This window comes from Ambystoma mexicanum, chromosome 12, assembly GCF_040938575.1.
Source record: "Ambystoma mexicanum isolate Mex_15411 chromosome 12, UKY_AmexF1_1, whole genome shotgun sequence".
In the NCBI taxonomy this organism is placed as follows: Eukaryota; Metazoa; Chordata; class Amphibia; order Caudata; family Ambystomatidae; genus Ambystoma; species Ambystoma mexicanum.
In genome coordinates this window covers 360315385-360329553 of record NC_090936.1, presented here as the reverse complement: position 1 = coordinate 360329553, position 14169 = coordinate 360315385, and the positions used below count along the sequence as shown (strand labels likewise).

General features: G+C 45.1%; 1 protein-coding gene and 1 long non-coding RNA gene across 3 annotated transcripts in view; one reads left to right on the top strand and one right to left on the bottom strand.

Moving 5' to 3' along the window:
* LMNTD1 (lamin tail domain containing 1) overlaps positions 1 to 14169 on the bottom strand; it is a 2112860-nt gene that overhangs the window by 1804654 nt on the left and 294037 nt on the right. The window lies entirely within an intron of this gene.
* LOC138513536 (uncharacterized) overlaps positions 1 to 14169 on the top strand; it is a 539144-nt gene that overhangs the window by 341626 nt on the left and 183349 nt on the right. The gene's annotated exons all lie outside the window — the stretch shown is intronic.

The window sequence follows — 14169 nt, the reverse complement described above, 5'->3', positions numbered from 1 at the left end:
TTTCATATTCCGAATTGTGGCGCGCTGTGTTGTGAGTTGATCTGTGTTGGTTTCCGGGTTCTGTGTGAAGTCGCGTAGAAGACGACTGGGCGCGTTTGCCTACGCAGCACAGAAACGTCACGGAGAGATGCGGGGAATATGAATGTTTTGATAATTTCAGGCTCAGGGATGGGGGATATGATTTAGTGCCGCAAAAGCAGGTCAGACAGGGCGATGCAGCAAGTGATAGGATTATCACAAAATGGCAGCTCCCTGATGCCTGTTTTCGCATGCGTTTAATGGACGAAAACTCGGGTAAGATCCATAGGAAATTTTTCTAAAATCGAGCGATTTAGGCTTAAAAACACATGGCCGACCCGTAGGGGCAATAACATTTTTTGACTGAACCATTCCTTTAATGCCAGATTACGAGTGCCGGTAAGGGTTCTAAATCCGCATTCCATGGAGTCCAAATGGGGGTATTTGATGATATTCCTGGCACCGATACCGGTGCCGGGAATACCAGCTATTTTTTCCAGTAGGATGGTGGAATTATCTCCAGCTCAAGGTAATTCCTCCACCGCACCGGCAAACTTGTACTTTGCCACTGCGGAAACGTGCTGGTATACGGTAATACAGGCATTTTAATACTGCACTGGCAAAGTTGTAATGAGGCCCACAGTGGATATCGATCATTCTGCAGAAAACATTTCAGAAAGGCTGCTTAACAATCAATATAAATAGAACTCGGTTCTGCAGGGCAATGCATGAGTCCAAAAAACTCCAGGTCACCAACCAACAAAGGAGCATTTTGCACCACTTTTTGAGGCTAGCTGTCCCCAACAATATATCCAATCATTGTCTCGCTTTCAAGCAGGTTCTGCCCAAATCAGATCATGAGGTCTGCCCCCTTTCATCCTTTTTATCTCCGAGGAAAGTAATGATGCTCGTCTCAACGATAGACACCAGTATTGCTACTAAAAAACACATTTGCATGCTGCTAGTGCACAAAGAAAGCATGAGGCCTGGCTCAACAATATATGCCCCTGCTGACCACCTTTCATGTTGGTAGTGCCCAAATACAATCCTGCGGAGTGTGTCTCAATATGTGCCTACACTGACCCTAGTTCTGCATCATGTCACTCGTAATACCCATAAACTCCACCTTTGCCCAAAGCACACATGCACACACGCGCACCCACACACACGCGCGCGCGCATATACACACATTCAAATCAACACAAATCAAAAACAAACATATGCTTTAAACTTCCCTGTTTTCATTTTAATTACCCTAAAAGCCAGGAATGGTTATTTCTTTCACACCTGACATTAGAAAACTTGACATCTTCTTGAACTGTCCTATAGATCTTAATACGTTTAAGCTTATACACCCTAGAAGACCTTTTATGATAAACCCATCTGCTTGAAGTCATCATTTAACAAAAGTATGCATCTGCTTGTTATGGATAATTGACACAATATTTTCATATCAAACTGTCAGCTGCAATACACAAGGTTTTGGGGAGCTGAGATTTTCAGAGGAAAGAACTACCGTTGTATTGTTTGCCATGTCTGTTGGCAGGGGCGCAACTAGACCTAAACTTCTGAGGCAGGGGTAACTAATGCTTCCAATGGTGAGGAAGGGGCTACCTTTAGAGAGTTTGTGTAGGCAGTGCAAACTTACTTGTGTGGGGCCCCCTTCCCGTTCTCACTAATTAATGCTTTTGGGAAATAATGACAAATTAGATACACACGTTGCAGTATGAAGCAAGTAGGGCCAGTAACATTGCCCGTAAACATGATAGAATTTAAAGACAAAATACACATTTTACTTGTACCTGCCAGTAGGTAATGGTGGGATTGTGATGTGGCGTGTGTTAGCCTTGTCAGTTGCTCGATCAGTAGATGCGTTCAGCTGCCTTCTACCATAATCCTATTTAAGACTGAGTGGGGCTGCAATCAGAGAGTGTCTTGGAAGTGTCAGTGGGCATTAACAAAAGAGGTCCTGCGGAATTGAATAGAAACTGTAGGCCCTGAATTTGTGCCATGATAGTGTCACCTGACGTAGCATTGCTTAGCCTAACTTCACATACTATGGCATTACAAGGCATAACATCTGGGCAAATAATGTTTTGCGTGGATATAAACAATTATATCCAACCAAACTAATGTTTCCAAAGTGAAAAAGGTTGTCCCTATGTCCCTAGTTGTTGGGGATTTGGGGGGCGAGGGGGTTTGGGAAAGGTATGGTGACAAAACCCACTTGAAATCATTCTTTCCCCCACACTAACAGACAACATATCTCTACACAATTCCAGCACCGAGACAAAACTGGTTATTCAAAAGACCATACATCACCGAAAGACGAGTGTCTACACTGAATTGCCCTAAACATCACACTAACCCACCGCGGACCGACCAACAGAATTCTCCACTCTCTTTAAACACTACGCTGACAGACAGGACAGACAACCAGACAAACAATTTGTATTAGCAATCTGGACCGCACATTAACCATTGCCCCAGACAACATATCCAAAATGTACTCACCACGGAGTGCTCTAGCTTTTCAGCTCTACACACATCAACCTTGCAACTAAGAAAACTTTTGTTGCTCTCCATGCTCCTACGTGTGCCCAATAGTGCATTCTCGCAGATCAGGGAGCTCGAAGAAACCATGAAAATGGCAAAAGGTGCATGACACACAACTGAATAACGTAGCATTCCAGGATATATCGAAGAGTGTCCCGCATTCTGCTGTGGGGCAGTTGTAACCTTGGTGATGCTCGGAGCAAAAGAAGAAAACACTAATCCTGGTTCTTCTGGGGTTCGTCCGTTACTCTAGGATGTCTGATGTGCTTATTGGCTGGCGAGACTAAATACCTGCCGGACAAAGCAAATGATACTGGAGTAAATGATACACGGGCTGCCGGTGTAACAATAGCCCAACTCTGACAGCATTGGGGGCCACTTACAGAGGACCCCAAGGTGGCCCCATAGTGTGCCTAAAATCATGAAAACTGCCAAATTGTAAGGGAGTCTTTTTGAAAATAGTATGTTTAATCACTTCTAGGAACTCCAATTTTCACTTGGAAATTAAAATATTTGTCCATATTCTCACACTTTGTTTAAGCAGTGAAGCTGGCATTTTAACCCACTCTTCAATTTAGGCTCTTGACCAAATAATGTCCAACCTTTACTGGTTCCACATATGTAAATTCTGGCTTTCGAGAATTGTAATTATTCTGTTGTGTCATGTTTACTTGCACAATACATACATCACATAGTAAGGCAATTTGACAACATGTAAACACTCATAGAAACATGTTAAGCCAAAAGCATGTAAATGGAGATGTATTTTACAGATCTGAAATGGAAAAGTGAAAGTCCCAGAATGAAAATAATGTGAGACTACACATCTCCTGTTTTACACCACTGTACTTTCTGCAATTTAAGCGACACTGAAAGAAATGGGGTGATAATATCACCTAGATATGGAGCTTGTTTACCACAAAATGCTATCTTAATGTTATGCATGATTTTTATGTTTGACTATCCACATAAAAGCAATTTGCTTTTTGCATCTCAAGCTAAAAGACATCATGGATATTTATTTTATTTATTTATTAGGTTGTACCACGCCAATAGCCCGTGGGAATCGGGGCGCAAAAACTACACAAATTATGCAGACGACACCCAGATCTTCATCCCCCTTTCGGGCATTTCGTTACGGATACAGCTTTAGTAAACAAAATGTACACCCTCATCCAGGCATGGATGGCAACCCATGGCCTCTGCCTGAATGATGAAAAAACAGAGATCCTCATTCTAGGCTCACCTAACAACTTAAAAAACTCTATTCCAACTACAGCTCTTTCAATATCGACGGAAATATAATCCCCGTCGCCAAAGAGGTGAAGACCCTTGGTTTCTACTTGGACTCCACCTTGTCCTTAAGGAAACAAGTGAACACCCTGGCCTCATCCACTGCCTATACTGGTAAACTCATTAAAGCATGTATACCCTTCCTTTCACCAGCTAGCTGCATTATCCTTTCCAATGCACTGATCCTCTCAAAATTGGATTACTGCAATGCACTTTATGCAGGCGCTAACAAATACATCATCAATAAACTCCAAACCCTGCAAAACAACGCACTCAGAAAGGCCCTGAACCTCCCAGTCAGAGAGCACATCTCAAATGCACGCAGAAACTACAACTGGCTAAAAATTAGCGATAGGATCACCTTCAAAATTGTCACACTAACATTCAAATGCCTGAACGATGCTGCCCCCCCATACCTCAGGGACAGAATATTAAGAAAAACCTCTGCACGACCAACCAGAACAGCCAACTCTTTCTGCCTCCAAACCCAAAGATTCCGACTAAAAAAAAACAGGAGGCAATAGCTTCCCTGTGCAAGCAGCTCAGTACTGGAACGCCCTACCAGTTGAACTAAGAAGGGACCAGTCCTACAACAGCTTTAGGCACCACACCTACACCTGGCTCCAACGCAATGACCTTTGAAACCTGAGACCATAGACCATATGCATTGTGCTCTGATACCGTACGCACCCATTCACTCTCACATGTAAAATGTACATAATGTATTTACTGTTTCTAATATGTTATCCTCTATTTCTACATGTTAATATAAAGATTGTATATAATGTAATTACTGTATATAACATATGGTAATGATACTAACAACCTGTAATCTGTAGCCAAGTTCTAGGTATTCTTGTTACTCTGCGCACCCAGCTACCCAAGGGATTTCTGGGGCCCTATAAACAAACAAACAAACAAACTACTCACAAAAGGCAACCATCAAAAACAGGACAATCGAAAGTAATCTTTCAGAGAATCAATCAGGGTGGAATATAGTTGAACAGAAACGTTCAACGATTTTCTAAACATTCTGAGTATTACTTCCTGCCGAAGAAAAGGGGGTAGAGTGTTCCACGATTTAGCTACTCTAACTGGGAAGGTTCTTCCCCTGCCCCTTGTGCACTTGAAAGTTAGACAACGAAGTTGAGACTGAGATGAAGAGCGCAGCATTCTACTTGAAGTGTACAAGGGAACCCAAGCTTTTAAATACTTCTAGGTAATTTCAAAGATGCACCAGTGAGCGATGGTAAAACCATTTAAGAGGATACGCTTGTTAACTGGGAGCCAGTGTAGAGCCCTTCTGTGCTTGGTGATGCTGCGTCTTGTTGGGATTTGTTGGAACACGTTTACACTCTACCATAAAATGACCATGGAAGACACTCTCCGAAAGTTCAAAATCCTATACAAGGAAACCCTTTATGAGGACATGTGGGGGAATTTTGTTGACCTTTATGGGTGATGCTAGATTGTTTTTGTTAGAGTGGAGTGCATTGGTTTATTATCTTTACTGTGTGTGGTGGGGGGGGTTGTGTTGTCTGTGTGGCTGTGTTGTGTGTTGTCATTTGTTTGATGCATCTGGTTTGGTTTAGGGTCATTCTTGAGGTTTATCTGTGGAATACAGATTTTTGGATTGGACTTTTTTTTTTAATTTCTGTTTTCCACTGCTGTGTATCTTGCAATTTGATGACCTAGGATGTTCATTCTGTTGTTTATAGTAACTTGTTGAAAATGTGAAAAAAGAGTTAAAAAAACAATCCTATACGATCCAAGCAATGGAGACAAACAGTATATATTGACGCAGTGGGCAGATCGTTGCAAAGAAATATTAAAAGATCTCGACATTGACATTACCACTCTACAAACAAACCCACATTTAGCCAAAAAAAACACTCTGGAGGGGAGATTGGATTTCGACTGGAGAACAGATATTGAACCACAAGATAATGAAGAACATACCAAGTGAAGCAAAAGCAATGAATGAAACACAAAAATATCTGGTGAAATTTGCCGATCGGTATGGTAGATCATTGTACATGGAATTCCACCTTAATCTGTTCAAGACCAACGAGAGAGTAAGCCTATGGGCAAATCACGCTGGAATTAAACAAACCTGTAGACTGTGCAACCAACAAGATGAGACTTTAAAGCATTTGACGCTATTCTGCATGGCCCTTCGCCCAGAAAAAACAAAGCACTTGGGGAGCATAATTGCAGAGAGGCAGTCATTAAGTACGGAGGACTGGTGGAAAGTGCTATTTGACAATTCCGACAGGAAATGAACAATTGCTCTGACCTTTTTTTTTATAGAAGATATGACAAATCGTTTGGTATCAGTGAAGGACAGTAGTTAAATTAAGAAGTGACACGTTTAAAATGTGATAAGGTGCATGGGTTTCCTGCTGAAACTTCTAATTCCCACTTTTTTTTGTGACTTGTTTTAGGTTAATTGATCATGACACGATATGCAAAATTTGTACGATGAAATAATTTGCATTTTAAAGGTGTGTAACAAACCATAAAAAATAATAATACAAATAATAATAATGTTTGACTCTCCACATAAAAGCAATTAGCTTTTTGCATGTCAAGCTAAAAGACATCATGGATATTTATTTAATTTATTTATTTGGTTGTACCGTGCCAATAGCCGGGGCATAGGGCGCAACAACTATTCACAAAAGACAACCCTCAAAAACAGGACAATTGAAAGTAATCTTTCAGAGAATCAATCAGGTTGGAAGCCAGTTGAACAGAAAAGTTTTCAACGATTTCCTAAACATTCAGAGGTTTACTTCCTGCTGAAGAACAGGGGGCAGAGTGTTCCAAGATTTAGCTGCTCTAACTGGGAAGGATCTTCCCATGCCCCTTGCGCACTTGAAAGTTGGACAACGAAGTTGAGACTGAGATGAAGAGCGCAGCGTTCTACTTGAAGTGTACAAGGGAACTCAAGCTTTTAAATACCTCTGGGTAATTTCAAAGATGCACAAGTGAGCAATGGTAAGACTTTTTAAGAGGATACGCTTGTTAACTGGGAGCCAGTCAAGAGCTCTTCTGTGCTTGGTGATGCTGCATCTTATTGGGATCTTTTTGGTGATACGTAGAGCATCATTCTCCAGTATCTGACATTTTTCAGGTTGCTCAAGAATGCTCCAATCAGTAAGGAGTTGCAATAGTCCAGTCTGGACAAAAGTGTTGCTCGAGCACCAGTGGCACAGTTTTTTTCTGAGATAAAGGGGCACAAAGCAAGCGCAGATGGTAATTACAGGTACGGGTCAGCTGGCTAACGTGGGCATCAGCAATGAGAGAGGATTCAATCTGCACACCCAAGGTTTTGACCAGTTTTTAGACATTAAAATGTGCCTCGATGCCCCCAGGCTGTGTGCGTACTATATGAATGCGAATAAATAAAGAGAGCCTGATTCATGGAAAAAGGCGCATTTACCCCAAAAAGCCTGTGTGCTGAAAATGAATTTGCGTGCCCCAGCGCAAATAAGAAAATCTGCGCGCTCTCTGTATTCACAGAATTTCTCACGCAAAACAACCCAATGTGCAAGGAGCGGCTGGAATGCCCATGACGCAACCCCACACGAACCACACAACAACCTTAGTGCCTACCTATGCCCGACCACACAGCACCCCGGAGAAACTGCATGTAAGCACTCTGTAACTTGTGTGGACCGCGAAAGTTACAAGTTACAAGCACCTCGTAACTTACAAGTTATGATTACAAGTTACGAGTTTCACCTCGTAACTTACAAGTTACGAGCATGTGATGCTCGTATCTTGGGTGCGTTGCCGCGATTGTACATACCATCACCCGTATGATCGGTGTTTTGCATGCTCATTGTTCCCCATGGGCCTTTGGACTTTACGCCTGCTATCATGTGGCGTATGGGTCCTGGGATTTGCATGGGTTTTTTCATGACCCAAGGTTCCGAGTTCAAGTTCATGAATTCAGTTATATTTGCGTGGCTGGGGGTGTGTGATTGAATGGCCGTGTACGCAGTGGCGTAACACAAAATGTGGGGGCCCCCTGCGAGCCATGCTGAGGGCCCCCCCCCCAACTCGGCAACAAATCACTTGTCAAGCCAAACTCTGGGCTGGCATAGATTATCAAGCTTGAGAAATACGCACGGACGTGCTGTTGAAGGGATATTCCACACACTGCACTAGGTTGAAAGATATAAATATGTGTTTTAATGCAATATACAGCACACTTTCTGAGAAAAATTGACTAAAAAGCCACAGTGTTTGCAATTGTTTTGTAGGGTAACACCAATCCCATCGATGCAAGTCACCAACAGTGCACAGGAACATTAATACTTTGTTATTAAAAATGCCATGCCACAATGAAAACATGTCCAACTGGCTACACAATGTAGACCAGTGTAGACACATCGTTACAATAAAGCATGCAAGGCCACATTTAGACATACCTAGACTGGTTGCGCCAAAATGCCAGTCGAAGCATTAACACTCATCAAGAAGAGAACACACATTCAAGCCTGTGGCCTCTAACAACACAGCCAAACTCTTTAAAATCTGCAAGGAACTGATGAACGCTGTTGCAGTCTTTACCTCTCCTCTTCCCTCCCAGGCCCTCTGTATGGCTCTGTCATCTCACTTCTCTGCTAAAACTCCTGTCCTTCATATCCTCTTCCTCTCCCTCTTCCTCTCACGGCCCCCCTTTGGCCATCTCTACCTCTCTTCCTCCTTTCTCCTCTTTCTCTCTGACAACACCTGACGAGGTTTCTAGACAAGTCCGATCTATGAAAGTGTCATCCAAACAGGTGCTCCCCTGCTCCATAAAAACCATCATGGACCATATTGACACCCTCGCTCCAGCCTTGGTCGATTTCTGTAATCACTCTTTTGCCACTGGAACTTTCCCTTCTCCCCTTAACCACTCCCTTATGCACCCACTCCTCAAGAAGCCATCTGCCTATCCTGCCTGTTCGGCAAACTATCGCCCAATCTCCATCACACCTTTCCTGGGCAAACTGTTGGAAAAGCTGGCCATCTTCCAGGTTACTCTCCACACAGAATCTGTTGGTTGTCTCCATGACCTTCAGTCTGGCTTCAGAGCTGCCAGAGGCACGGAAACTGCTCTCCTGAACACCTGTAAAGATCTGCTCTCTAACCTTGTTTCCAGGATTCCTTCTGTCCTCATTCTCCTTGATCTTTCCTCTGCTTTCGACACGGTCAACCACGCCATCCTGATCAATCCTGATTAATCGACTCCATGAGAACCTGGGCATCACAGATCAGGTACTTTCTTTCCGCTTCATCCTCTCACCATGGTTTTTCAACCTCTACTTGGCCCCTTTGGCCCACCTGAACTCTACCTTCTCCTCTAACTTTCAGTGTTATGTGGCTGACACTCTGCTTTCCTTCAGGCTCCCCTCAGACTCCTCAACTCCCTCGCTCATTCCTGACTGTCTATCTGCGATTTAGGATTGGTGTGCCTCCAACGATGTCTGCTTTAATGTCAGTAAGATGGCGATCCTTCTCATTTGGACTCCTGCCCCTGCTTTCCCTCTTTCACTCCTGCTGCCGCCTTCGGCCCTTCCTGTGAGGCAAACAACCTTGGTGTCATCTTTGAATCCACTCTCTCTTTCTCTTTCTCTCCTAACATCTTGGGCGTCACCAAGAAGTCCCACAACCAGCTGCTCCTCCTCAAAGAAACTCTTCCCTTTCTCACTTTCCCCCAGGAGCTCACTGTCTCCAGGGCCCTTGTTCTCTCTAGGCTGGACTACTGCAACAGCCTCTTTCTCAATTTGCCTTCCTCTACTCTCCACCCTCTGCAACTAATCCAGAACAGGACTGCAAGACTTATCCTTGGCCTCAAGCCCAGGGATCTTATCTCTCCAGCCCTGAAATCTCTCCACTGGCTCCCAGTTGCTGCAAGGATCAAGTTCAACAACCTTTGCATTGTCCACAAGGCTTTCTGGGCCTGGGGCCCTCACTACATCCAACGCTCTCTTCCAAAATATCTTCCTTCTCAAGCCCTTCGCTCAGCTACCTACAACTCTCTAAGGGTTAGACCCTTCTCCAGGCAGAGAGTGGGGGTAGATCTCTCTCCTCTGCAGGTGCCTCACCCTGGAATAGCCTCACTGCCCCTCTCAAACTTGAGCTGGACCACCTGAAGTTCTGGAAGCAGCTCAAAACTTTCCTCTTCTCCTCTGCTTTCTCTCTCTCCCTCCCCTGCCGGCCTACCTGACCTACCTGTCCGCTGTATCGACTGGTTGCTTGGCTACCCTCAGAGTCTCACTGAGTCCAGACTCTGCCTCTAGGCCTACCAAGCACTTAGGGGCTGTAACTGTAACCCTACAGTCATTTGTTTGCCTTGCAATAACCAGAGCCACGCTGCCCTGGCTGCACTTACTCCGAGCATTGCTGCCCTGTTTTCCCTCCTCTTCCCCCCCCCCTTCCCCCTTGCACTTCTCGTTCTTGCACTTGCACAATCTGAATGACACAAGGCTTAGTAAGATCGTTTGTCTTGTCCTACCTCTATCTTCCCTCCCTTGTCTTGCCGCGCCTAGAAACACTTGTGTACCGGTGCATTTTAAATGACTTATATCATATCATTTGATCACAGATGCCCAGAAAAATATACAATGCCGCATTAAGAAACGGCTAGACTGGCAGCCCCCAAATGGCAGTCTAGCCAGGTAATTCACTTAGCAGGACTGCTTTATCAGAAATGCCCAGTTAAAAAAAAGTCATACCAAACTGAGGAATGACTAGACTGGCTACACCAAAATGCCTCTAGCCACTAATACCACATATCATGCCTGCTTAACCTGTACATGGACAGCATTATGATGTGTTGCACAATCCTGCCTCCCCCACACATCCTCTCTCCCTACCACCCCTACCCCAACCTCCAAAATCAGCTCCTTGGTCCAGAATTACCTCCATGTCACTCTTCCTTGTCCCAGAGCTTATGTATGAGGCCCTTTGCCTCATAGGTAAGTACTGGGATGAGGAAGAGTGGGACTAGGAGTAATGAAGATTACATGTAGCTAAGTCAGGCATTACCTCCATGTACCTCTACCGCATCCCAGTACTTGTGTATGAGGCAGAGTGCCTTATACACAAGTACTTTCTCATGCACACTGGGACGAGGAAGAATAGGGCTAGTAGTAATGAGTAATCAAGACATTAAACACAAGTATTGGTGCAACACCATTGAGTTGACTGGGATTCAGCAATCCCCCTGAAACTTTGGGCTTTGTTTGTTGACTCGACCTGGCTGACGTTTAGAGCAGTTGCCAGACAGAACAGGGCGCAGATGTTAAATGGCACCAGGGTTTCGCTGTTAACAAGAGCCCAGCTAATACTAACATAAAGCATTTCACTGTTAGAACCTGCTTTCAAATGGCAAATGTTTTATGCAATTGAAATCGTGATGTGGGTTTAATACTTGCATACGTGGGGAGTGATTGGAAGGGTAGAGAGGGAACAGGAGACCACTCATTCTCACAGCAGTCCATAAGTGGGTGTTTTCAACTTTAAAGGAGAGAGTTAACTGCTTGTAACATTGAAGCTGCACTAGAATAGTCTTATTAAAATGAGTAAAGAAATTAGATGCCCCCAAACAAATAAGTTTGCCCCTCCCCCACCGCCCATGAAGTTAGCGCCTCTCCCAAAATTGGAAAGGTTAGCCCCTGAAATGTAGGTTTTGTTGCGCCCCTGAATGCAAGCACACACACCAATCACCATATACACACAGGCACACCCCGCCATCCATACATTTAAGTGTGCACCCTTTCACCATACATTCACACCCAGGCAGCCACCCGTACATTTAAGTGTGCACCCTTTCACCATACGGGCTCACACACCCAGGCACCCACCCATATATTTAAGTGTGCACCCGTTCACCATACTTTCACACGCGCACACATCATGGGGTTAAGGGGAACCCTAATACTTAAAAATTAAATTGAGCCTCATTACAAATATGCCAGTCTGGAAACAACGGCGCCGGTAAGCTTACCGGTGCTGTTGTTTCTGGACCGGCATATTACAGCTCTGTGGGCGGTTGCCGTCCTACCCAGCAGGTCAGACCTGCCGGGCAGAATGGCACCCACCCGCAGTTTTCATGGAAGCACCGGCACCGTTATTAATGGTGCCGGTGCTTCCGTGGTCCCCATTCCCATAGAGTCCAATAGGACTCTATAGAAATTGGGTCTTACCATTTGCCGGCGCCTGACTTCCCGGTACGCCGTGGTTGTAATCCCCTGGTGTTACCGGGAAGTTGGGCACCAGTAAATCATTACGGGTCCGGCTGCAACCTGCCGGTAGCACCGGCACAGTTACCGCCAAACCCGTAATGAAGTCTATTGTTTCTTCTTGAAGTCACTCTGACTTCATAAAGAAATTATTTCCGTTATGGACCAAACCATAACAGAAATAATTTCTTTGTGAAGCAGTGTGACTTCAAAAATAAACTATGGGCCTCATTACGAGTTTGGAGGCCGCTGCCTCCAAACTCTGGTCCGGGTCCGTGGTCCCTGAATGGGGAAATACGGGGCCATTCCAACCTTGGAGGCCCCGGTATTTCCCCATTCAGGGAACACATCCTCATTCCCATTTCAGCCCCCATAGGGCTCAATGGGAATGGGGAGAGAGCTAACAACAGGCCTGTTAATAACGGGCCCGTTGTTAGCTCCCTGGTCCCCTTGCGGGACCCGCAAAGGACGTCTGGTCTGACCAGACACCAAGAGCAGGTCCCGCAAGAGAACCTCATAATAGGGCGGAATGGGATTAACAGCACCGGCACCTTTATCGGCGCCGTTAAACCCATTCCGCCTGCCTCGTAATGAGGACCTATTTCTTTTTGAAATCATAGGGGTCCCCCCACCCCATGACATGGAGGCCTCAAGCCTAGCGTCTTGCATGCCATGGGGAGGGCGGAGCCCTCGGACTTCAAAAGACATTTTCTTTTTGTAGTCACTCTGCCTTCATAAAGAACTTATTTCTGTTACAGAAATAATTTCTTCATAAATGAAGACTGAATTCAAAAAGAAAAAAAAAAATATTTTCTCCAGTGGGGCCCCCTCCCAGGACATGAGCTGGCGGAGGCCCCCCCACCGCAGGGGCCCCTGTTACGCCAGTGCGTGTACGTCCCTCAACATGCCCACATGTTCACAAGTTCTCCCTCACTCTGCATTTTCTGCCCCCTATTTTGGTTGATTTGTAGGCCCTGCCCACATTCTCCGTGGAGTCTCGCACAAGGCGCTCGGCTCGCAGAGATGTGGCAGGACTGCGCAAGTCCCAGAAAAGTACTGCGCAAATGGTTCCATGAATCGACGAATGGGTATTTTCGCGCATATTGGCATGCAAATCCCCGATTTTCCACTCAATGATTTCCATGAATCGGCTGGCCCCATATTGTGTTACTCACTTTAATTGACATAGAAACAGATATTTGGTAGGTTACTGGAAATGTGTTGGGTCGTTCAGTTTGAAATGCCCCATCGCAGCGCCAGTGGCCTAAGTATTCAGCATAAGAAAGGGGCCAGTGATAATAAAAGAAACGTGTTACAAAAATAAGCACTAGGCCATTGAAAGTGCTATGATGCTATTTACCATCAGCACCCTGGCCTGCCCAAGACAGCTGTGAAGGTAAGCAGACCCCTTCAGCAGTAGCTTGGAATTTCGCTGGGGAGGTGGGGGTGAATGCAGCCACTAATTAAATGGCTGCCCAATACCAGGGCATTGCTGTAAACAAAAGTAAGAGTGAAACATGTATTTCACGCGCAGGGGAAGGAGCAGCTCGGGCACTTTCTACCTACCAGCTCTGGGGCCCTCGTGAAGGCTCTGACGGAGTCATCAGCTGGGGAAAAATTTCCCTGACTGGGAAAAATGTCCCTGACTGCTGCACAATGTCCCGATTCTCTGCACTGTGCAGGAATAAGCTGAGCACCAACCCCTGCAGTTGGCACACAACTCCATAAAGAGTTACATTGGGTTTTCTGATGCCAGGTAGTCTTCTATCACATACCTCACACGGATTTCTCTCTTTCCAAAGGGGATTGTCGTTGTATAAAGTTTGGGCATTGTATTATATCAACTTCTGCGGCCAGCACAATGCAAACAACGGGCGTGTTTTCCTGCTGCGTTGGATGACAATTATTGTTTAGCATAATGGCATCCGAACGACCCCCTTACGTGCCTAATGCTGCACATGAACGTTTCATTGGGCAACAAATGTACAGGAATGCGGCCACAACATGTGCAAGTATGGTATACTCATCTGCTGGTACGGTAAACAATCATTTGGGCAAGCTA